We start from the raw sequence: 24,890 nt of genomic DNA on the forward strand, positions 1-24,890 counted from the left end.
ACCACACCCTACTTGATCAGCTGTTTTTGAACTGCTATTCACTTCTGTAGGAATGTTTACCTGACAGTACCAGATCCAAAATGACTATTTCAAGAACAGGTTAACTGTTTCAGGCCTACTCTCTGCATGAAACCAAGATCGATCTTGGATTCAGAAATGTCATAGCCAAGGCATTCCAGTCTAACCTAAAGTTATATAAAATCAACACCTTTCTTTTTTACAGATCATCATTTTACATTTTCTTACCTATAAGGATTGTGCTGGCAGATCAAAAAGACTATAAAAATAAAGAAGAAAGATGAATGGCTGAATGCATTCTGAATGCTACCCATTTCTCAAGGTAACAAATGGAAAATAATCTCCAAACAAGTACATTTAGATTAAAAACAGCTTTATTTCAAGTCTAGAACATTCCATCAAAATTTATATGCAGGTTTGTCCTGTAGCATGCCACTGCATTCAGATACATGCTCACTCAAAATGACAATATTGATAACTACTGCCCATAATTCACAAAGCTCTGTTACGACTGAATCTTCAAACAGCATGGCCTGGCATTAGAATGCCCAGGATCCACTGCATCAGAATGTCCAGTGTAGCAAAGAACACAACTCCAAGGCACATTAGTGTAGTTATTCAGATCTAAAGGTCTTAAAACCAGCAAGCGCAGTACAGGTAAGAGCTTTTATAAAAAGGCAAATGTTAAGTTTTGTTTTAGGCATTTTCCTAATTTTTAATTAAAAGAGTTGCAGCACTACATCAAATATGACATGAAAGACACTTACTTCTCTGAAGATTAATGAATTTAACTTTTAGTTTTAGAAATGCCTTACAAGTGTTATTGTACAGACCATGTTCGCAGTCAACAGAGGAGTGATGTTCACTTGCTGCAATGAAACAATCTTTGTGTATCACATCTAATTGGCAGAAAAGAAGATCCAAATGGTCAAAAAATGTATAAAGCACTCCACACACACTAAGTTTCTTGTCCCCCCCCATAAATGTTGCCCTGCTGCTCGTCAGATTTGCAGTTGCAGGCTTAGGGCTGTATGGCTGTAATGGTGAGGATTACAGTTACACATAATGTTACTGATTTCTAAGGGACAATGGTCTAGTACAATTGTGGTTCAGTCATACTGAATGATTACACAGAATGGGTTGGACACTATTTAGGGAAGGGCAACCCATATGTGTGCTGTGCTGCACTGCACTTTCTTAATCAATATAATCTATACCAAGGTTGTATCTTAGGGTGAGTTACAAAACTTGTACAGTCAAACCTATCTGATGAAACAGGATTGTACACTCATGGTCTGCTTAAAAGTGACAATATCAGACACACAAAGTTCTTATTTATTTCTTTTTGTACATTACATAAAGCCCTTTGTTTATGTGCAGAATTTATCTTGATTATTTCTGAATCTTCTGACGCAAAAAATGTTTTATAACAAAACAAACTGCTGCCTTTTGGAGTACATCACTTTAGTGTGTATGTCTGTGTTCATCACAGTGCCTTCAGAGAAAAAAAAAGGCATTACATAAATATCAATGACAAACAATGCACCGTCACTTAGCCAGCCACCTCAAACCACTGTTTCTATGGACATTTAAAACAGAAGACAAAAAGGTGACATATCAAGTGATTTAGAAAGCTTGAGTATTTTTTTGCACTACAAAGCATTGAACTGCACACTAAGGAAAACAATCATCTGAAAGCAGCAGCTAGTACTTTAGAAAATTGTATATATGAACATTTTATATCACTAGTCAAAAGAGAATTTTCTGTTTTACTGACCGTGCTGCTTTAAAGTGCAGTTGTGTAAGAACTTAATATAACAGTAGATGTCCTATTCATCACTGCTGCAGTATTCATAACAGATTTTTTTTTTTTGTCACTGACGTCTGTCCAGGGTACCAAAGCTTTACTTTCTCGAGGATGTACATCTGACGTGACCTCAGATCATGTGTGTTGGGGTATAAAGGTGGATGTACGCACAAGATCCCAACACCATCTCAAAGCCAGTGGCCTGAAGACAACAGAGACTGAAAACTGCTCAGCGAGGAGGGGTGTATCGCAAACAAGTAGGAAACTCCCCCCAAGAAGGGATATGTGTGTAATCTGCAGGTATGAGAGTAGAGAGAAAAGAAAAAGGGAAGGAGTAATGCAACAGTATTCAGCACAGACATCTAATGTTATGGAAGTTCTTACAAAACTATACTAGGTCTTAACTGAAAATCACTGTTGCAGTATTCATGACAGATGGGTGATTCCCAGAGTAGAGAGAGAATGGAAAGGTGAGGTGAGTGGCTAAAGTGAAGAAGAACTGTCCAGGAAACCACAGAGGAATGATCTGTCAAAGGCAACCCTTAATCTGGAGAAAGCATAAATTTTATAGTGCTTCGTGAAGATGTGCACAAAGGACTAAGTGGCAGCTTCAAAGACATACCTGGCATCAGCACCCGTGTCGAGGAGGCAACTGCCCGAGTTGAACGTGCCTTAGGGAAGGAAGGCAAAGGTTTACCATGTTGTAAGTAGCAAAATGAGATGGCCTTCGATATCCAGGATGCAATAGTTTACTTCGAGACTGGTTAACCCAGCTTGGCAACCATGAAAGAAACAAATAATTGGCTAGTTTTTCTTATTTTGAAAAAAAAAAGTGTTGGTCCTAAGCATTATCCTTGTCCCTGTGGAAAATAAGAAAGTAATGAGTAGCTATGAGTGCCTGGAGTTTAGACACTCTGCACATTGAGTTAAGAGCCAGTAGGAGGACAGTTTTCCATATGCAGAATTTTAAGACAGCAGATGTGGCTGGCTCTAAAGGGAATAAAGTAAGTTCTTCCAGAACAAAAATTAAGAGCTCAAGGTGAAATAATTCATTTTCTTGAAGCTTAAGGTACAATATTCCTAGGTGGAGCTTGACCTTTCTCCTGGACATGAGAGGAAGATCAAGAGGCAAACAGGTATTGATGGCTGCCAAATGGGTTTTACTTGATTAGTAGGCCAACCTAGAATGCAGAAAAGTACAGTTGTGTACACTTACTATAAATGCAGATGTTCAAGAACATTCATTGTTGCAGTCTTGACTTGTGGGATTTCCCACTATGAAAGCCCTTGGCTGGCCTGACTACCAGAGTAAGAATTTTCCCTATTCCTACAACTGGCAGATGCCTTAACCTGATGTCAGTATGCTGGGTATAAGTGGAGTCAGCTGATGTCATGGCCTCAGTTATTTTCTTGCCCCTGGGAGTGAGGAGACAATTACGCAAAAGCAAGAGCCAAGAGGAGGAGTCCAAGGTAAATAGGAAATAGTAGAAGCCTACCCTGTAGGCTAGGGGGAAGGACAGAGGGAAATATGACTGCAACAGTGAATACACTCAAACATCTACATTTATGGTAAGTGTACACAACTAAACAATGTACTTCATGTTTCACTGTTGCAGTCCTGACTTGTGGGATGATTCCCAAAGCTGAAAAGAGGATAGGACGGTAAATTAAGGAGAGGAGAGGATGTTTTCTAGGGTAACAGAGGCAAACCCTGTTCCGGACTTGGAAAAGGCCGACAGTGGTAGTGTGTGGTGGAAGTGTGCACTGAAGACCAATTGGCAACCTCTAGTAGTCTTTAGTAGAAACACCTTTCAGGGAGGCAGTAGAGGACCTAGATACCCTAGTGGAATGAGCCCTTACAGCCTCAGGTGTGCTGCTTCCATGACTAACAAAAAGAGATACAGTGAAAGATCCATTTGGAAATGGTCTGCTTGCAGACAGGTTTTCCTTCAGTGCTGTTAGCAAAGGTTACAAATAGCTGATCAGATCTCCTGATGGCTTTGTTCTGTCCAGAGTGTAATGTAACTGCCTACCGACATCTGAAAAAAGCAGAATTCTCTGCCTCGTTTTGTGGGATTGGACAGAATATAGGCAGATGTATTACTTAATTTAAAGAGATTTCAATCACCACCTTGGGCATAAAAAGAAGGATTAGTCCTGAAAGAGAGAGAAAGAGACAGTCAGGGCAGAAGATGAGGAAAGGGTTCCACTGCCATGAGAGCATGGAGTTCAGAAACTCTCCTAGCTGAAGTGATAGCTAGTAGGAAGGCAGTCTTATGTCAGGAATATTATATCTGAAGGAGAGTCTGGTTCAAAAGGAGGAAGTGTAAGCCTTTTTAGGACAAAGGTTTGGATGCAGTGTGGTGTATGAGGTATCCCAGGAGGTCTGATGTAGATGACCCCTCTAAGGATCTGTTTGACATTAGTTAGAAAAAAAAAAAGAAAGAGATCCCCAATGGGGTACTTAGCTTTCTGGAGTTTCTCGCTGGTGTGGACTGACCGATGCATGTACGGGATGTCTGCTTGGGGCTCCGATGGCAAGAAAGAACTGAGGACATGCCACTGACAGACTCCACTTATACCCCAGTGTACTGATGTCAGGTTAAGGAGTCTGCCAGTTGTAGGAGGAGGGAACATTCTTACTCTGGTAGTTGGGCCAGCCAAGGGCTTCCACGGCGGAAAATCCCAAAAGTCAGGACTGCAACAGTGAAACATGAAGAACATCTCAGAGATAGTGAAGTACAATGGGAACACTTGAATGAGAGTGGTTCCAGTCTGCGTTTGTGGCACCAAACTGAGAATCTTGGCTCTGTATGATTTTCTTTTAGTAGTTTCCGGGATAGTCAGTTTTTTTGCATTCAAAGGAATGCCTCCCTGAAGAAGAATTCCTTCTGTGGTTTGTCAGAAAATCTTTTCCTAGATATTTTTCTAGGTTTGTGAGAGGGCCTAAGATTTCTTTTAGCAAAGGAAGTGGATTTGGCAGAATTTCAATGATATCTAGAGACTAGAGAGAGAAGAATCTGCCTGAATTCTTTTGTAGTCTTGCGTTATTCTTGCAGAATTTTGAAAAGACTGTTAACCTGTGGTCCAGGCAAATGTTCAGTGTCCAATGGGGAATCTAAGATTTTAGATTTGAATTCTTCAGGGATGCGCTGTCCCTGCAGCCATGTACACTGTCTGAACACTGAGCCTGCGGCAACAACTCTGGACACCCACCACATCACAGCTAAATTTCATGCTGTGCCTAGCTACTTATGTAGCTTGGATCAGGAGGGGCTGCATTTGCTGTTTAGGATCTGCTGTCTGAGGTTCTGTCATGAACTTATGCAGAGAAAGTAGGTAGTCATTTGTATTCAATAATTAATAGCTCTGAATGAAGAAGGTGTAGAGTTTGTTACCCCACCTATCCATGGCCCTGCTGTCCTTATCAGTGGGAAGGACATTAACAGTGGGAAGCAGCTTAGATTGTTTATCTGAGGTGAGAGAAAAGATCAGCCATGGGATTTTTATATGGGTATTTAATCTCGTTGGAGACCTTATAAAATCCATCTGGTCTTTAAGAGCAGGTGGCTGAGAATCAGATGTTAAGGAAGAAGGGTGAAAGGTGTCCTAATAAGCCCCCAGGACTGGAGGGACTAGTGAAGGGGGATGCAGCACCCATCTCCAGAAGACTGTAGTATCTTTTTCTTCTTTGGATCTCAGAGACTTGCCTTGTCTGCCATTCAAAAATGTCTCGTGTTATGAATGGTTTCTCCAAAGGAAGCCTCTTCCGGGAGTCCCCTTTGCATGAGCAGACCTGCTCAGGAAAGTGAAGTTGCAATTAGTAAACCACAGAATAATCATAGTTTGGCTTTGGATCCTCTTCTGAGGAGGAAGAGTTTAGAGCGTGCCTTTGTGCCGTGGCTGGAGTTAGCTGGGTCACAAAGGAGGAACCTTCAGGTCCATAATATCTCAAGGCTTAAGCCAAGTCCATCCATTATTTTTCTCTGGAAGGCACAGGAGAGGTCAAATGCTTGTTTTTTTTTTTTTTGGGGTGATGTCTGCCTGTAAGAGCCTTTGATGTTTGGTGCCATGTCTCATTTCATTCAATGTACCAGGGACATCTATCTATACAAGGAAGTGAGAGATTCCATGCAAGCCTTCTGAGATAAGACACAATTCATCCAAGGCATCTGCAATCTGCAAGGCCAGTTGGCCCTTGAGAGGCACTTTGATGTACCGAGGGTTTGACCACCTCAGCAGGTATGTCTGAGTCAGAGATGCTGGACTGCAAATCATCTCAGTCTCGTGTTTCTTTTTAGGGGGAAGGCTGATGTTGGAAGCCAGAGTCTCCACCATCTTGGATTGAGCTAAGTGTTTCAATTGCCGAGTTTCAAGGAAGGTATTAAGATTGGAAAATCTCGACCTTTGAGTCTTGGGGACAAATGACTGACACAGGGAACAGGATTTGTAATTGTGATCCAGGCCTAGGCAAAAACGTACTTAGTGCCCTTGTCCCTGTACAGAATCTGCCGGCAGCACTCACACCTACCCTTCATAGCGAACATCTAACAAACTTAAAACACAGTCTAAGAAACAAGGAAGGAAGGTTACCCAAAGGGGAAATTATATGGCAATGATTAATCAAAGCAGCAGTACAAATGACCAAATGTGGATCAGTCTGACAGGTGTGCAACCTGCATTTGGGCTGGTGGCAAGGTAGTCTGAGAATCTTATACATATGTCCACCTTTATACCCTAACGCACGTGTACTGAGGTCAAAGTCAGACATACGCCCTCGGGAAGGTAAAACATTGGCTCTCTGGCCAGACATCAGAGCCAAATCATATCGGTCACGAATACTGCAACAGCGAATTTGGTTAGGACATCATCAATTATAATAACATGAACAAATGTGCTTGAATTAAGAACTGTTCACATTTTAATAAACAGCTTATTCAGTGAACTACTTTACAACTTCTTTTATTTGCCTATATATGGAAAAGTTGTTTTAGGACTGCAGCTACAATATGCCAGTCAAGTCAGAGAAACAGTAACAGAGTTCATCTCTAGTGATATACAGATTGTATTCTTGCTTTAGTTATGTTTTTGTGCTTAGAAGCAAAGCAAAAACACAGTAATAATATTGTGTGAAGTAAGTAAATTTATTATGAAAAAAAATGTTCAAAGTATCCTTTTTGGGAAATGAAACATTCTATCATGTCAGAATGTGCAACATTAACATGAAAACTGAAAATCTGGAAAAATAACTTAAGATCTTCCAGCTGCATTACTTTTGTTACTAAAATATACAGTACTGTTCAAAGTCAGTATACTGCACATTTCAGTACAGAGGAAAAGTAGTCCACTTTATGAACATCAAGCCAAGGATCTGAAATAATCCACAGACCATTAAAAAATGCGAACTATCTAGCAGCAACACAATACAGTGAGTGCATGAACTAAATGCATGCTGTAGTACCACCTTTCTAACGACATTCTGCAATGCACAGCATTGTAAACAATCCAACAAGACTGTAAAACTGAAAAATAATCAGTTGCTATGTAACCACTATATCAAAGGAAAACTTTCAGCAAGAGCAATTCAAAACATTTTTTATACAGAAATGCCTATAAGTTTTTATACAGAAATGCCTACAAGTTTTATTCTCACTGCATTTTGCATTGCAGTATAAAATGACAATATCTACTGGAAACTCCAAATATAGCTCATTCTGAATCCCACTTCTACAACTGCACTCTGCAATGAATACCTGCAGAGCACCCCTTTGCTAATCAAGGGATGCCACCAAGGTAATTTTTATTTAAGAAGCTGTGGTACAGAAAGTCAGCTGGGACTAAGACTCTTAGTTTAGGACATTCCAAACTGCCTGTGAACAGCTTCCCATGCAATCCTCACTCCACTATTATACAGGAGTTGCAGAAAGTGTAATATAGTGTTTGTTGGCAGGATCTTTGCTCAGTGTAGCTTCTGAAAAGATGAAAGCTCAGACAGAGAGACCCAAAGACGTCTTTTGTGTCAGAATGGGAACACGGCCAGATTCAATCACATTGTAAACTCCGGCAAAATGGAAAATAAGAACACAGCCACCTGCGAAAAAAAAAATAAATAAAGGATGAATTAAAATCCGTTCACATCATTGATCTGAGTTTTATACATATATACATTTTAAAGATGTTTTGTACTCTGAACTTGGGTCTGAGCTACTTCTGTAACCATTAACAGTACATGAATGTTTTTTGGCTTCATATCTCCCAGCTCTCTGGCAATATATGCATAATCTTGGCATTAAAAATAGAAAAAGCACATGGCTGATGTGTTTTGTACTTTCTTTGTTAAGAACTACATACTTATATAGTATGTAGGTCCCATGTATTTTAAGGCCAGGGGCTTCTCTTATTAATGTGCACTATTAATTTATTATTTTGGTTTGACACTACCCTAAAGTTAGAAAGAGCATCTAAAACCTTTTACAGAGCACTATTCTGTCTAATAAAATGACAGCATCATCCATGAGATCTAACAAATATCTAACTCTATGTAAAAGCACAACTGTGGGGCCAGTAAATCATCTGAATGCATCTATCTTCAATACAACAAAACTAACAAGAAAGTTAAGATGGGTTTCCTTCAAATTCTGAAATGTTTTGTTTTCCATTGTTAAATATTTTATATTTTAAGTATTTTTCTGCTGCATTCATAGATAAAGAACACCAGCAAGCAGAAATGTCTTTTTTCAGATCCTTAAACAAAAGCAATAAAAATACAGTAAGACAGTCAGAAAACCAGCCCAGTTTGTTTGTATATCAGTCCAAAACAGAAGTTCCATTGCTTAGAATAAAGGGAAGATCAGCTAATTCAAAAACAAATTCACCTAGAATAACCTTTCTGATGAGGAATACTTTTATAATGAAAAATTTACACATCATGCAAGCGTCCATTAATTTTCTGATGCACACAATCCCAGCTAGGGTTGCTGGGGAGCCAAAGTTAGTCCAAGCAAACAATGCGCATCAGGCATAAAAAAAGCTGGAGTTCCAAAGTCTATGGCTCAGTTCTAACTTCTGGTCACTATATGCGTGACATCTGAATATTTTCCAGTGTCTGCATGAGCTCCCTCTTGGTAGTCTTGTTTCCTTTCGCCTCCCAAACATATATTGGTTGACTGATAACACTATACTTGTCCATACATACTACATGCATTCAGTCTTGCCCTTGTGGCTCAGACGTAGCTGAAAAGGTCCACGGACCAACTGACTTATCTGGTTAATAATCAAGATAACCCAAAGCATTTTCAGAGTAGAAGTATTCTATCCTTCCCAACCAATGATTAAAATATCCCATAAAGAAAAAAAAAACACACAAAGCCAGGAAAACGTTTAACATTCAATGTTACAGGCACAATATCACTGAATCGCAGAAATAATCATCCAGATTGGATTTAAAAGTTACCTGCCTGCCTGATAGTGAACAGAGTTCCGAATTCTGCCTGTTCTGTATGTAAAGCACCTGTACTGAATATTAAAATTACCTTCAGGTAATGCCATAAAACATTTCTTGTACCTCATATTCCTTACGACAAGGTGAATATGACCCTAATAGAAAATGACAAAATTTCACTGCTATAGCATTTATAAATCACAAGAATATCTCCCCTTAATAATCTATATTAGAGAATATCCCTTAACCTGTCTTAAGTAGCTTAACATTACACTATAAGAAACTTCTCTGTGTGGAAGATTTTCAGTCCATATATTTCTAGTTAATCACTGTATATTAATCAGAACAGACAATAATAGTAGAAGTAGCGAACGTAAACTTGTCTTAAGTCAAAACAAAACAAAAAGTAATAAGAGAAAATATATAATTGTACAGCATTGCTAAGTATTCGAAAGTAATCCAAGCAAGGCAGGCAGTCGGTTTCCAGTCGAAAATCCTTTACTAAGTACACAGACAAGCGATCCAAGTAAAACAAAAATAAAGTAATAATTTCCTCACAAGCTTTCTAAATATATATATACTTTTTATCAGGCATGGGAGTGGTTTATTGTGTTGTAAAACAAAGTGTTATCAGTTGAAATTTAAGTGTATATTTTGTTTCCATCATCATACATACATTTTTTCTTATTTTTATTTTTTTCTGGTTCTTTTTTCCACTTTATTCAAAATGATGTGTAATAATAATAACTAATTATACAATTATATAGGTTTTTAGGGTTCTTGTACACAGACCTGAAGAAGTCTAGAAGGACGAAAGCGATCTTTGTTAACAATAGGTTATGAAAATAGAAACTGATTTTTACATGTAAAATGTATATGTATATATTTATATATATATTTTTGATTGCCAAATGAACTAAGGTTGATATATTTCCAGCCATGTAGCATATTGTCTTGGATAAAATCACAGACTTAATAATCTACTTAATAATATGGTTAAATAAGAGGTACCACATTATTATAAGTACATAAGGGTTGCATATTATTATGACAGCTACTAGGGTAGGGCAAGACCAGCTCGAATGATGGGGGAAGGGATGTGAATTTAACATGGGTACCAATAACACTTTGTTTTACAGCACAATAAACCACTCCCATGCCTGATAAAAAGTATATATATATATATATATATATATATATATATATATATATATATATATATACACACACACACACACACACACACACAACTAAAATTAACCGCACTCAAAAAAATTGAACGAAGAGAAGAAATTTTAACTAAGAAATGAACTTCGTGACAATAAAAGCATTCAAAAAATAGTAAATCACACCAACAACTCTTGTAGAACTTTAGCGCTTTTGTCCATAGCTCTCAACTTTCCATCTCCAAAATGTAGAACACTCGCCTTCATAATGTGGAACAAATGGGCAAAATGTGGAACACATACTAATGACTTACTAACAACTTCAACTAGGAAGGTCATAGGATGGTTAAAAATGAATTAATATGATTAATTTCTATTTACCATGGATTTCACTTAAAAAAATTCCTAACACTGAATGTGTGACAGACTCTTTCAATGTGGAACTTTGAGGAACTTTGTGGAACATTAACTTTTTAAGACCTCAAATGAGGTACGTTCCTCGTAATGAGGTACACTTGAGAGGTATGCTTTTGTCTTATTTATTATTAAGACTTCTTCAGAAAGACATGTTTCATAAGTATGAGCAACCATTTTCACTTCCTTTATATACATTAGTTCTAGCAGGCCATTTAAATTAACAACAGTTCCTTTCCAATAGTAAAGTGTGAACAAGCAGGGTGTTGTGTGCATTTTCATTAACATTACAATTACAGTTACACAAGGTAAATTAGTCAGACAGTAATAGCCTTGTGGTGCCGTGTGCATACTAAAAGGGATTGTGTGCAAAAAGGGATCGTGTGCAAAAAAAGGGGACTGTGTGCAAAAAGGGACTGTGTGCAAAAAGGGATTGTGTAGGGGAAAAAAAAATTTGGGGGGGGGACGGGAAGGATGACAGTCATGCTGTGATGATTCTAATATAAACACGTAACTTATGAGTCTTTGCCTCTTTGCCTTTGTAAAGAAGGGAACGGAGGAAGGTGGAGGAGTCAGGTAGAGAGTCCTACTATGCTTTGGTATCGGTGTGTGTAGAGAAATGTGTGGGTATGCCACCTGATGGGGGAGTGGGAGGAATGCGGTGTGGACTTGAGGGGGGGCTGGTAGGGGGCCACCCATGACAAGGTGCATATGAATGACAGTGTGTCCCAGAAGACTGTCAGTGCAAATGGTACCAGCTGTGGGCTGGTTTGGATGGTATCACCCCTGGAATGGCTGCGTGAAATAGTGAGACCGGGGGGTATAGTTGGTGCGGTCAGCGGGGGTTAAGCCGGTGATTGGGAGCATGTGTGTAGGGGATATGGGGGAGTCAAAAGTCAGAGAGAGAGAGAGAGAGAGAGGAAACCCATTATATTCACTTGCACAGTTGTAAATCCATTAACACATTAAATCTACTTGCACAATTCTTCAAACCCTCTTGCACAGTTCTTCAAACCCTATCACATTTCAATCTCTATACCATTTAAGTGCACATTTAATGTTCAGTGTCTCGTTGAGACCTGGATAGACAGACATCAGCTCTCAGTTCTATCTGCCATTTTAATTCCCGGACTTGCAGGAATGTGTCCATGTCCCCTACAAATTCTGTTATTTTTTCCAGCACTGTGAATTTAAATCCTGTGAAGTTTGGGCAAATAGCACTGTGTTTAGCCAAGGCATTCAAACTGTCCTGTTTGTGTATTGCTGCAGTGTGTTCTTTAATACTGCTACTCAGCTTCCTGTTCATTTTGCCAATATAGAAATTCCCACTGTGTTCGCAGAAAGCACAGTAGACTACATTTTTTGTGTTGCAGTCATAGTGGTCATGTAGACTGACAGTTCTTTTGCAGTGCGGGAAGGTGACGTTGCTGTTTTTTCGTATGTGTACACAGGCAACACACTTGCCGCAGTCAGACATTCCAGGTTCTGTCGATACTTCGCTCTGTGGGGATGGGCTTTTATTCCTCTCGAATGCACCACCAAAAGAAGAGGTTCATTTGAAACAGAAGTTTGGGGATGTCCCAAGTAACTTTGTCAGACCTTTTTCTCCTCCCAAGATGTCCCAATTGTTGGTGAGGACCCCTCTGATTCCAAACATATTGGTGGAAATTGGAAGGGGGAAACTTGACACCCAGTCCTTTTTGTTCGGTCCGTTCTGTGCCCTTGCTGTGAATCCCTTTTCCAGGATTGGTGGGTACCTGGAGTGTCTGTTCTGTATGATCTCCTGGAACAGGTTGTCCACTAGATACTCTGGGTATTTTCTTTCTAGGAACAAGTTTCTGAGGTAAAAACCTTCCTTGATGAAAACCTCGTCCATAAAAATGAGTCTGGATAACCGGATGAATTGTCCTTTTACAATATTCTTTTTCATGAAATGGGGATGCTGGCTGCTGAACTCTAGATAGTTATTCCGGAAAGTGGGCTTGCAGTAGATGTTGGAGTCAAACTGTCCACTTTCTGGGTCTATAGTGAGGTGGATATCCAGGAATTGAGTGGTGGTTCCGATATGTTCTACTGTGAGGGTCAGGAAGTCCAGACTCTGGAAAAGGGTTTCCAGAAAATTGCTCAGAGAAAGTCGGTCCCCCTTCCAGACAAGAAAGACCATCAATATAACACCTGTACATTAGTGTTGTTGAACCTGGGCAGTGATTCAACCTTATCCATTTCCCAGGCACTGAGGACTAAGTTTGCATATGCTGGGGCCATTTTGGACCCCATGGCTACCCCTTTCTGTTGGTGGTAAATCTTCCCATTGAATTGAAAGAAGTTATTTCTTAATACTGCTTCTGTTAACCTGCATACAGTATTAATCTTAGTCCCACTTAGGTTGGAGTGCCTGTTCAGGTACTGTCTGGTGAGGGTCAGTCCTTTGGCGTGGGGGATGTTTGTGTAGAGTGCTTCTACATCTAGGGTGACCAGTAAATATTCCCCTCCATCCAGCCTTAGTTTGAAGATGTCATTTAGAAAAGCCCAGGAGTCCTTGGTGTAGTATTTGCTGTTCTGTACAATGGGGTTAAGGAAAAAACAACAACGTCACCTTCCCGCACTGCAACAGAACTGTCAGTCTACATGACCACTATGACTGCAACACAAAAAATGTAGTCTACTGTGCTTTCTGCGAACACTGCAGCAATACACAAACAGGACAGTTTGAATGCCTTGGCTAAACACAGTGCTATTTGCCCAAACTTCACAGGATTCAAATTCACAGTGCTGGAAAAAATAACATAATTTGTAGGGGACATGGACACATTCCTGCAAGTCCGGGAATTAAAATGGCAGATAGAACTGAGAGCTGATGTCTATCCAGGTCTCAACGAGACACTGAACATTAAATGTGCACTTAAATGGTATAGAGATTGAAATGTGATAGGGTTTGAAGAACTGTGCAAGAGGGTTTGAAGAATTGTGCAAGTAGATTTAATGTGTTAATGGATTTACAACTGTGCAAGTGAATATAATGGGTTTCCTCTCTCTCTCTGACTTTTGACTCCCCCATATCCCCTACACACATGCTCCCAATCACCGGGCTAGCCCCCGCTGACCGCACCAACTATACCCCCGGTCTCACTATTTCACGCAGCCATTCAAGGGGTGATACCATCCAAACCAGCCCACAGCTGGTACCATCTGCACTGACAGTCTTCTGGGACACTCTGTCATTCATATGCACCTTGTCATGGGTGGCCCCCTACCAGCCCCCCCTCAAGTCCACACCGCATTCCTCCCACTCCCCCATCAGGTGGCATACCCACACATTTCTCTACACACACACCGATACCAAAGCATAGTAGGACTCTCTACCTGACTCCTCCACCTTCCTCCGTTCCCTTCTTTACAAAGGCAAAGAGGCAAAGACTCATAAGTTACGTGTTTATATTAGAATCATCACAGCATGACTGTCATCCTTCCCGTTCCCCCCCCCAAAATTTTTTTTTTCCCCCACACAATCCCTTTTTGCACACAGTCCCCTTTTTTTGCACACGATCCCTTTTTGCACACAATCCCTTTTAGTATGCACACGGCACCACAAGGCTATTACTGTCTGACTAATTTACCTTATGTAACTGCAATTGTAATGTTAATGAAAATGCACACAACACCCTGCTTGTTCACACTTTACTATTGGAAAGGAACTGTTGTTAATTTAAATGGCCTGCTAGAACTAATGTATATAAAGGAAGTGAAAATGGTTGCTCATACTTATGAAACATGTCTTTCTGAAGAAGTCTTGATAATAAATAAGACGAAAGCGCTAAAGTTCTACAAGAGTTGTTGGTGTGATTTACTATTTTTTGAATGCTTTTATTGTCACGAAGTTCATTTCTTAGTTATATATATATATATATATATATATATATATATATATATATATATATATATATATATATATATATATATCTCTTTAGAAAGCTTGTGAGGAAATTATTACTCTATTTTTGTTTTACTTGGATCGCTTGTCTGTGCACTTAATAAAGGATTTTCGACTGGAAACAGACTGCCTGCCTTGCTTGGATTACTTTCGAAAACTTCGTAATGCTGTACAATTATATATTCTCTATTATTACTTTTTGTTTCGACTTAAGACGAGTTTGCATTCGCTACTTCTACTACTATTGTCTGATCCGATTAATATACAGTGATTAACTATAAATATATGGACTGAAAATCTTCCACACAGAGAAGTTTCTTACATGGTTTTGTTTTTGGACCCACTACACTTTAGTGGGTTATTTTGAGACTTCGGGATTACTTGTTTTGAGTAGCTTAACATTCTGATCTTAATTGCTTGCCTTGTGTAAGGTGCGACATCCCCACACTGGGCCAGTAATCAAGGAGCCTGAATCCTCACCACTGACACTGGAGAAGGACGTTCACTTGGAGCAAAAATGGATACACAATATTTCCAGATGCAAACCTCTCTGCATCAAGAACAATTTCTTTTAGGAGCACACAGGGAATACACACAGCCTGGGGTCTGGGTTTCTCTCTGTCTCTCCCCAGTTCCCCAATAAGGCTCCCCACTGGCACAGCTGTAGAGTTAAGTCCTCAGTCAAGTATCTAAGCCAAGTCCTCCAGTACTCTCTCTGTGAAACCAGTGCTTTGTGTCCTTGCTCCAAGTAGCTGACACACACACACTCAGATTTAATTTTCAAACAGACACACACCCAAGAAAGGTTGGCATAGCACTCTACCATCTTTGCCCAGACTATAAGGTAGACTCACTGCCACCAGCCAGTTACTATAAGGCTCTTAAAAGGGTATCCAATTATACTGACTGAAGTTAATACTAATACCAATGCTAATGTTGACCAAGCAGTAAGGCTTTCAGGAGCGGCCAGAGTGTCACAAATAAGTACTCTCAAAGGTTAAAATATTTTCCAAAGGACCAGCCATGGTGAGATATTTAAATATATCTATTTACAACAAACACCAGAGCTTCATCCACAGGAAATATCAAAACAATATAGATGAATAGATTCATACAGAAAAAAGTACTTAACTAATTTCACTATATTTTCCTGACTAATCTAGAGAGTTACTATTCCCTAGTTCACTTACTAGAGCAATGCAAAATGAAGTAGGTGAGGGATCCCTTCTATGTCAGGTTCCTAGAAACAGACCATATCTGAGACTTCAGTCTCATCTAGTATTAAAACATTATTTCTGTACAGAATGACATCACATCTGGTCATCTGACTTATGGTTTCCATGCAACCCCCCATTTCTAAAAGAGGTCAGGATTTATCACATAGGTATCAATAATGCATACACAGAGAGCCTTGCTAAGATCTGCTGCAGCTCCTGGAAGTCATAAAACAATTTCAAAGCTCCACCTTTTCAGAATGGCAGTTAGTTCACCCCAATGACAATGCAGGAAGCTTCCTAGTACAGTTTTTGTCTCTGGCAGCATTCAAATCTGTGAGATTAAATTACTATGCCTAGCCCATAAATATGTTATTTTCTTACTATTTCCCAAAGTCAGGTGGATTGAGATTAACCTCTTCTCTTCCAGTACCCTCTGTTACAATATATACATTTAAACAGTTACAATAATGCATGCACATTTCTTGATGCCCAGCAGGGAACACTGTTCATACATTTTAATACAAGCAGCTTTACCAATACATTTTTCAACGCAAGCATTTGTACAAATCAGTTTAAAATACAAATGACATATGATTCTTTACAAAATTCCAGTTAGCTGTGCTGGCATATGTACACATCCACTGCTCTACTTCTCCTGGGACAGCTGGCAGTGCCTCCCATCGTCACATAAGGTTTATGTATTCTTTCAAGCTTGTTATGCACCCTTATGTTGTAAATACAAAAAGGTTCCCAGAGTTCAGTTAATGGTCTGATAAGACTTAAATGAGCATAAATCAGTAATTTACACAGCCACAAAACAGCATTAGCAGAATGCAATTTTACTTGCATTTTGTGCGTGAAAAGTCAGTTTTTACAATATAAAAATGGTCATCTGCAACCTAGAGTGAGAGTATTCCATAAACAATGCTGGGAGCTTTTCAGTTACTATATATACTGTAGATGCCCATGGTAAAATCAATCTTACACATGTCAAAGGCAATTTTTTGAGGATTAAAACCATTAAAATGCAGTGACCAGTTGATAAGTCTAGGTGGTAAAATGAGTGTGGTGCTTTGAGTAAAGCTAGTGATGATTGCATTGCAATAAAGTAAGGTTTTTATTCACTCTCCTGTTACATTTTTACCATAAATCAGCACTGACATTACAACATTGGCAACTGCAAAGTAATGATTAAAGGCAGTGCACCCCATTTAATCCCTCCCTTTCACACCATTACAGGACACAGATAGTCAAACTGTATTCTGTTACTATGTCTGGTAATCATTTTTGTTCTTTTTTTCTTTTGCTATAACTATAGAGATCGGAATAAGTGAACGACAGAGTAAATCTAAACACATTGCTCTTGCTATTATAGTAATTGGTGTGGTGAGGCATGGCAGTGGATTAAAGCAACAAAGTGAAAAACATTACTGTTGCTACTAAAGTGATTGCAGTGAGTGGTGTCTAGGTGACAACAGAAAACTGAAATACATTACAGTTGCTGTTAGATTAATCAGGGAGGGGGGATATGAGTGAATCACAGCAGCAAACAAATGCATTACACTTCTAGCGAATACTGTAAGGATGTGTGAATGACAGCAGCAACCTGAAACAAAAACACTGATCAGGACTTGAGGGGCATGGCAGTGAATGACAGCAGCAACCTGAAATGCTCTACTGCAGCCATAACAGTGACTGGTATCAAGAGTGTCTGAATGACAGCAGCAAACAGAAATGTAATACTGTTGCCATTATAGTGATGTGTGTGTGTGTGTGTGTGTGTGTGTGTGTGTGGCATCAGCAAAATTAAATACATGTACTGTTCCCACTATAGTGATTGGTGTATGGTGGGCATGAGAGTCAATGAATACAGAAGGATGCCCACTAAATGCTGCCTGTTTTTTTGTTCCGGAGGAGGTGATTATCTGTACCACTCTAGAAGGCAAAGAATGATATTTAGCTACTAGTAGAAATGGAGAGACCAGCAGCTTGCCAAAGGGTATGACAATGAGATAAGGTTTGCCAGACAGATGGGACAGAAGGGTCTAGAGTGGATGCAATGGACGTGGCTACTCAAATGAGGTAGTAGCAAGGGAAAACATATTTGCAAGGCCAGAATGGGGCTACGGAAATGATGCTTCACTTGCGTTGTCTGGCTTTCTTTACCTTTATCAATTCAAGAAAAAGGGGGAAAAAAAGAATAAAGGAATCAAAGGTTCTATTTCTGGACCAGAAAATCCCTGTGGGCCCGCCCCCCCATTGGAGGGATTTGAGTACAGCTGCACTTGAAGGTGGCACTGGTTGGTAAAGTAAAAAAGTCATGGCAAGACTTTTCCCACTTACTGAAAAGCTCTCTGTGAAAAGGTTTAGTGGACCACTCAGAGCATTTGCAGACAATGGCTGAGACTATCCGCACATGAACTAGCTGCCATTGGGATGCAGTTGCCTATTTGAAAGCAACCAGCTGACAGCCCATTATCAAATCCTCATAGCTTCTCAGCTCAAAGGGTATAAACAGGTCCCCCCACTACTGTGGTTCCCTCTATGAGATCTGCTCTTGGGTAACACTAAAGAGTCTCCCAATGTATTCGTCCTTACTGTACTTGTCAATGAACTTGCCAAGAACAAAGATGAATATAGCAGGGTACAAACAAACTAGATGCTTCTTCTACAAAAAAATCTGTTTTTTTACACTGAAGAGGAATACATTGGGAATTTGTCTTTCAAAATCAGATTGTCTAAAGAGAGGAAATATAGAATACAGCCTCAACTCTACAACACTACATCAGCTGCTGGAGTTGCTACTGTTCACTTCAAGTGTGCGTAACAACAAATAATGTTTGTAAACAGCTGCAGAATGACATTTTTAATCAAATTCCTGGTTCTGCAATTTCCCTGGGAAGGCTGCTGTGTGAGTTCACATCCATTTTAGTGAAGGGGCATGTTTTCACATTACCACCGAGCCTCACTCTCAGTTTTCAACTTGTGCCTCTGTCCTTCCTTCACGGTTTCCTTTCCTTCATTTGCTGGCAGGCGTTGCCGTGATGATGACCTTTTTCATTCACTTGGCCCATGTGAATATTTTGGCAGGTTCTTGTTATCCTTGTAATGTCCAGATAGCAGTGTAGCCAGAAGCTTAGAATTTGTATACCAAGTTTACATATCATTGCCTTATTCATTCCAAGTTAAATGCCCTTTGCTCCATGGCATTCTTGAGGGTGTTTTATATCAAAGCCTCCTATCAGGATGCCCTGGATGTTTTTTTCATGAACTGCCTTAGGGAAACTTCCAAACCAATGGATCTGTATATAACCAAGCATATGTCAGTGTTGACTGCCACAATTTGTCATTATTTATTAAAGACTGTGCCTATTCAGGTTGCTGTGCTGACCTTTTGGTTGCATACAGAGTACAAACAATGCTCTTGAATGATCCTTTACTGATTGGAACAGAAGTGTAACTTGTGCAAGGACTTCTGCTGTACACAAACTTTTGTAACTGCACTCTGTCCTCTTAATGATGTTTATGATGAGAACCAGTAAAGCACACTATGTTACTATAAAGCTGTTTATAGCTATTTACACTGGGCACTCAACCACATACATTTATTTTGGTGCTGCAGCCATGACACATCTCCTAGTTTTGCTGCCGTGCCTCTTATAGTTACAGAGATATGGTCCTTAACTGCACAAATATTCTTATATGGCCAAGTCTGGTTATTTGGCATTTAGTTCACAACAAATCTGAGCATACAAGTCTTCTGCTTGAAGAAATGCAGTATGCATCTATTGGTGGGGCAGTCTGTGGATGAAAGCACAAGATAACTGATCACAACAAAGTGATTGTTGCCAAGGTGGACACTATATACAGCAAAAACCTTGAGAGTATTATATCCATTCAAGTGTGTTTTGTACAACAGTCTCAAATTAGTATTTCCTACTCTTTTTCTAGGAAGTGCTGTAGCGTGATGGACATATGACTACTTGTATACAGATTCATTGTTTCAGAGGTGTTGACTAATACACTGAACCCCACTGGGTTGTTGTGCTGAATTTCTAGTCAGCATGTACAGTACAATATGGATTTAAATGCTTTTTACTTATTTGTCATTAAACAGAAGGTTAATTCACATATAGACTTCTGCTGAATGTGAAGCTTGCCTGTAAATGCAATTATGTCCCACTATGCAAGTTAGACAGATATGCAAAAAAACTACATTATATGATGCTAAAAGATGTTCATGGCTATTTATATCAGTTAGTGAAGTAGCTAAATGCACTTTGTAAGAAATATTATAGTGAAACTAGCAGGGAATATATCATGGCTATTCCAACAGTTAGAGACAGTCATTTTTTTGCTATGTACCACCAAAATTGTTGGACAGCCATATGCATACTCTGACATTTGGTTTAATACACATATGCAAATTTTGCATTTTTTCAGGCATATGAACTCTGTATGCATCTGTATGGTGGGGCAGCCTGTGGATGACCACAAGTGATCATTGCTGAGGTGGGGAAAGTACACATTGTTTGACAGCAGCAAACTGAAATACATTGTTGTGATACAGTTTTCACATTTGCATTACTAATGACAAAAGGGAGAATTATCTTGCTAAGATGGTGGGCTATGTAAACCATGGGATGTACATGGCTCGAGTTTCTAAGCAGTTTTCAAAAGTTAAGAAAAATGTCTTTTTTTCCTATTTAACTTAATAAATAAAAAATGGAGAGCTGCTGTCATATATACACAATTCCAGTTATTGAGGACTTGTACATGTTTCTGAGGAAATATAAATATTTTTCATATCTGCCTTGTATCAAAAGGGAAGTGTGGTGCAGCCATGTAAAGGGAGACCTTTATAAGCAGTGGGTGTTGGGGAAAAAACAATACCATACACACACACTTGGGTAAGACAAACAGAGCAAGAAATGTAACTACTTGATGTACACTGCATTACTATTAACATTTTTAACATGGAATTTGACAGTAGCTTTTGCTTATGAATAATGGTGAGATCTGCAAGCTGACAAAAACAGTAGGCAAAAATTTTTTTAGTGTTACTGCGGTGGTGGTGCTGCAGTAGCATTGTCGTCTCACAGCAAGATGTTGTCCCGTTAGATTCTCAGCTAAAGTGTCTTCTGTGGAGACATGAGTGAATGGGTGTACCTATGTTGATGGTTGTATGTCAGGGCTGGCAACTCAGTATGTAAAAATCTGCTGCCAATCATTAGCGGACCGGAGTTCCGCTGTGGCGACCCCTAACCGGGAAAAGCCGAAAGATACAACAACAAAAGGTTAAAAAATATAAAATATTTCCATATTTGCACCAAGCCTGGGACTATGCATGCAGTGAGTATTAAATAAAAACTGGTACTAAAGAGACTTCCAAACTGGCTGCACCCTGATAAGCAACTTAATTTCGGCTCTCGAACAGAAAAAAGAAACAGAGATATAGGCCAGTAACTCGGCCAGATTTAGTAAATTCAGTTGCTGGCTACTAGGTACACTGCCTGGATGCCAGGAAAGAAAATCTGCTAGCAAAGGTGAAGAGAAAACTCTGACTAGGAAGAATCATGCAGCTGTTCAGCCAAAAAGCAGTTCAAGCTCTAGCTTTGGTGCAAGATGTGGTTTCCAGTCATCTAGAGGAAAAAATGAAATGTGCTCAGATCAGACTAAAACAAACAAAACATTAAAGGAGTGTAGCAACTCAAAGAAAAGGATGAAAAAATATAAGATGCTTTAAACAGCTATTCAGATGAACTGATGAAACTGCCAAAAATCACATACTGAAATGAAGAAAAGTCTCGCCGAGTACAAGAATGCTCAAGAAGAGGTGTTTCAAAAAATGATAAGAGGATATTGCATGCAAGGAAAACCTGAGAGTTTCTGCTGTACCAGGAAAACTGGAAGGAACAGACTGTATTAATTTTATGAAAGCATAAATAAGCAACTGGACTGGTATTCCACAGCAGGAATTGTAAATTGAAAAGGCACATCTTATGCATGCTCCAAACCAGGCCATGAAAAAGTAACCAAGACCTACATTAGTAAATATGTAATTGTACCAGCATAAAGAGTTGATCCTGACAAAACTATCAGAAGGATGATGCATTAAAATTGGACTGTGTTGTGGAAAATGGTTATTCACAGTAAATCAGGCAGAAGAGAAGCAAATTTATTCCAACAATCAGGGAATGTCGAGAGGTATGTATGAGAGTCAAGCTGTCATATCCAGCTATCTTCAGGACATTTTTCATGGAGGATCAAACTCATTTCTTGATGCAGAACAGGCTAAAGAGGAAATACAAAAGTTTGTCCAGCAAAAAGTGAGCCAACAAACAGAAGGGGACTCTGATTCTCATTCTTCTGATAGTAAAGTTCATAGAGAGACATAACCAGAGAAAGCTTTTCAAATGTTCCAAAGGAAAATGTCTGAGATGCAGAAAAATCCCAGAAGTTAAATTAGGAGAATAGTACAGTTGTGTACACTTACCATAAATGTAGATGTTCCAGTGTATTCACTGTTGCAGTCATCACATCTGGGTTATCCCTGCCAAGATAGCCCTCAGTCGACCCAAATACCAGAGGCTTAGTATTTCTGCTTCGGTTGCTGTTGCTTCAGGACTGAGGTCAGGTCGTCAGTAGTATAAAGAAATGCAGCCAATACCATTACATCAGTTTTTCTTGCCCTGTCAGGAGCCCCCAAGTGGGAGCCAGGATATGGTGGAAGAACCACACCAGTAGAAAGTAAAGTAAATACCAAAAAGTTCCTTGTAAGGAGAGACAGAGAGAAAAAAAGAGAGAAAAGGGGGATGGAGGGAGGGAAACCAGGACTGCAACAGTGAATACACCCAAACATCTACATTTATGGTAAGTGTACACAACTGTACTATGTTCTTCATGTTTCACTGTTGCAGTCATCACATTTGGGTTGATTCCCAAAGCTGAGGAAAGGGTGGAGGTAGTCAAGAAGACTAGGGGCTGGCTAGGAAGCATGCCCTGGATTTGGAGAAGATAGGCAGGTGGTAATGCTTGGTAAAGATGTGAACAGATGTCCATGTGGCAGCCTCCAGGATGTCCCTGGTGGGGACTCCTCTGAGGAAAGTTGCAGAGGTGGAGGCTGCTCTGGTAGAGTGAGTCCTGACCCCCTTAGGCAGAGGTTTCCCATGTTGCTTGTAACAGAAATGGATGTAGTGTGCTATATCCATTTGGAAATGGTTTGTTTGGATATGGCTTTGCCCTCTGCCCCCGCAACAAAGCTGACTAGCAATTGATCAGTATTTCTGAATGATTTAGTCCTGTCTAGGTAGAATCTGAGCGGTCTGTGCACATCTAGAGAGTGCAGGATCCTTTCCCCCTTGTTTTGTGGGTTAGGGAAAAAGGTGGGCAAATGAATGGATTGGTTGAGATCCACACTGGACACCACTTTGGGCATGAAGGATAGGTTAGTTTTGAGGGACACCCTGTCAGCATGGATGATGATGAAGGGCTCTACAGCCATGAGTGCTTGTAGCGCGGATACTCTGCTGGCTGAAGTGAAGGCCAGAAGCAAGGTTGGCTTCCAGGAGAGAAACTTTAACTCTGCTGAAGATGCTGGTTTGATGGGGGGGGGGGGGGTAGGCTGAGCTTTTCCAACACAAAGTTTAGGTCCCAAACTGGGGTAGGTGCTCTTCTGGGTGGCCTCAAGTTGCTAGCCCCTCTTGGGAACTGTTTGATGACAGGGTGCAAGAAAAGTGGGTGCTCAGTATTGAAATGAGCAGAGATAGCAGAGGCATGAATTTTAATAGAGGAAATGGAGAGACCACGGTGTAGCAGGTCAGCTAGGTAATTCAGGATGAGAGGTAGGGAGGGCTGTGCTGCATCATCTCCCTTAGCCTGAATCCAGTTGCAGAACCTTTTCCATTTGTCAGCATAGGACTTTCTAGTACTAGGGCATCTAGCCTCACGTATAACATCTAGAACCTGTTTACTGAGATCGGTAGCTTGGTCAGTGGTCAGGGAATAAGTCAGGCTGTCAAACTGAGGGTCTGCAGTTGGGGATGCATGAATTCTCCTTCCCTCTGGGTCAGGAGGGTTGGGGTCTGAGGGAGATGCCATGGTGGCAGTGGGGACGGGCTGCACAGCAGTGGGTACCAGTGCTGTTGGGGCCAGTCTGGAGCAATCAGAATTGTCCTCGGTTTTTCCTCCCTTATTTTGAGCAGTACCCTGGTAATGAGAGGTAGTGGGGGAAATGCACAGACCAAGAGGTTGACACAGGGGAAGGAGGGAGTGGGAAGCAAAGAGGTCGACCTTTGGCGCACCCCATTTCTGAGTTATTAGGGTGAAGGCTCTTTGGTCTAGCTGCCACTCGTGTGGGTCCAGAAGATTTCTGCTTAAGTTGTCTGCCAGAAAGTTTAGAGAGCCAGGCAGGAATTGTGCTAACAGGTGTAGATGCATGGCTGAGGCTGTGTGCCAAAGGGTCATGGTGAGCCTGCATAGAGGGTAGGAGTGAGTCCCCCCCCCCCTGCTTGTTGATATACCACATCACAGTGGTGGTGTTTGTTTTGATCAGTAAAGCCACTGGAGAGAGAAGGGGCCTGAAAGCTGTCAATGGGTGCTGGACAGCTAACATCTCTTTTTAGTTGATGTGCAGATGTATTTGCTGTGGGCTCCATTGGCCCTGTATGCACCTGCCATCCAGGTGTGCACCCCAGGCAGTCTGATGCATCTGGGGTCTGGTGGCTAGCTGAGAGAAACAGGCTGTCAGGTAAGTTTGCTTTTCTGGAGTAAGGAATGTCATCTGGAATGCTGTGTCCAGGCTTGCTCCCAAGAATATAATCCTTTGGGTGGGTACTAGTTTGGATTTTGTTTTCATTGATAATTTACCCTAGGGAGGTCAGTAGAGACTTTACAA

The 24,890-nt window shown here is 40.3% G+C and overlaps 1 protein-coding gene across 1 annotated transcript in view; it reads right to left on the reverse strand.

Moving 5' to 3' along the window:
* Positions 1-374: 374 nt before the first annotated feature.
* LOC122807269 (kelch-like protein 25) overlaps positions 375-24,890 on the reverse strand; it is a 425,726-nt gene continuing 401,210 nt past the window's right edge. The window contains exon 3 of the mRNA XM_044078371.1: positions 375-7,916. The gene's annotated coding sequence lies outside the window, so the exon portion shown is untranslated. The remainder of the gene's footprint in view (positions 7,917-24,890) is intronic.

This window comes from Protopterus annectens, chromosome 7.part0 (assembly GCF_019279795.1).
Source record: "Protopterus annectens isolate FY-2018-M chromosome 7.part0, PAN1.0, whole genome shotgun sequence".
Classification (NCBI taxonomy): domain Eukaryota; kingdom Metazoa; phylum Chordata; order Ceratodontiformes; family Protopteridae; genus Protopterus; species Protopterus annectens.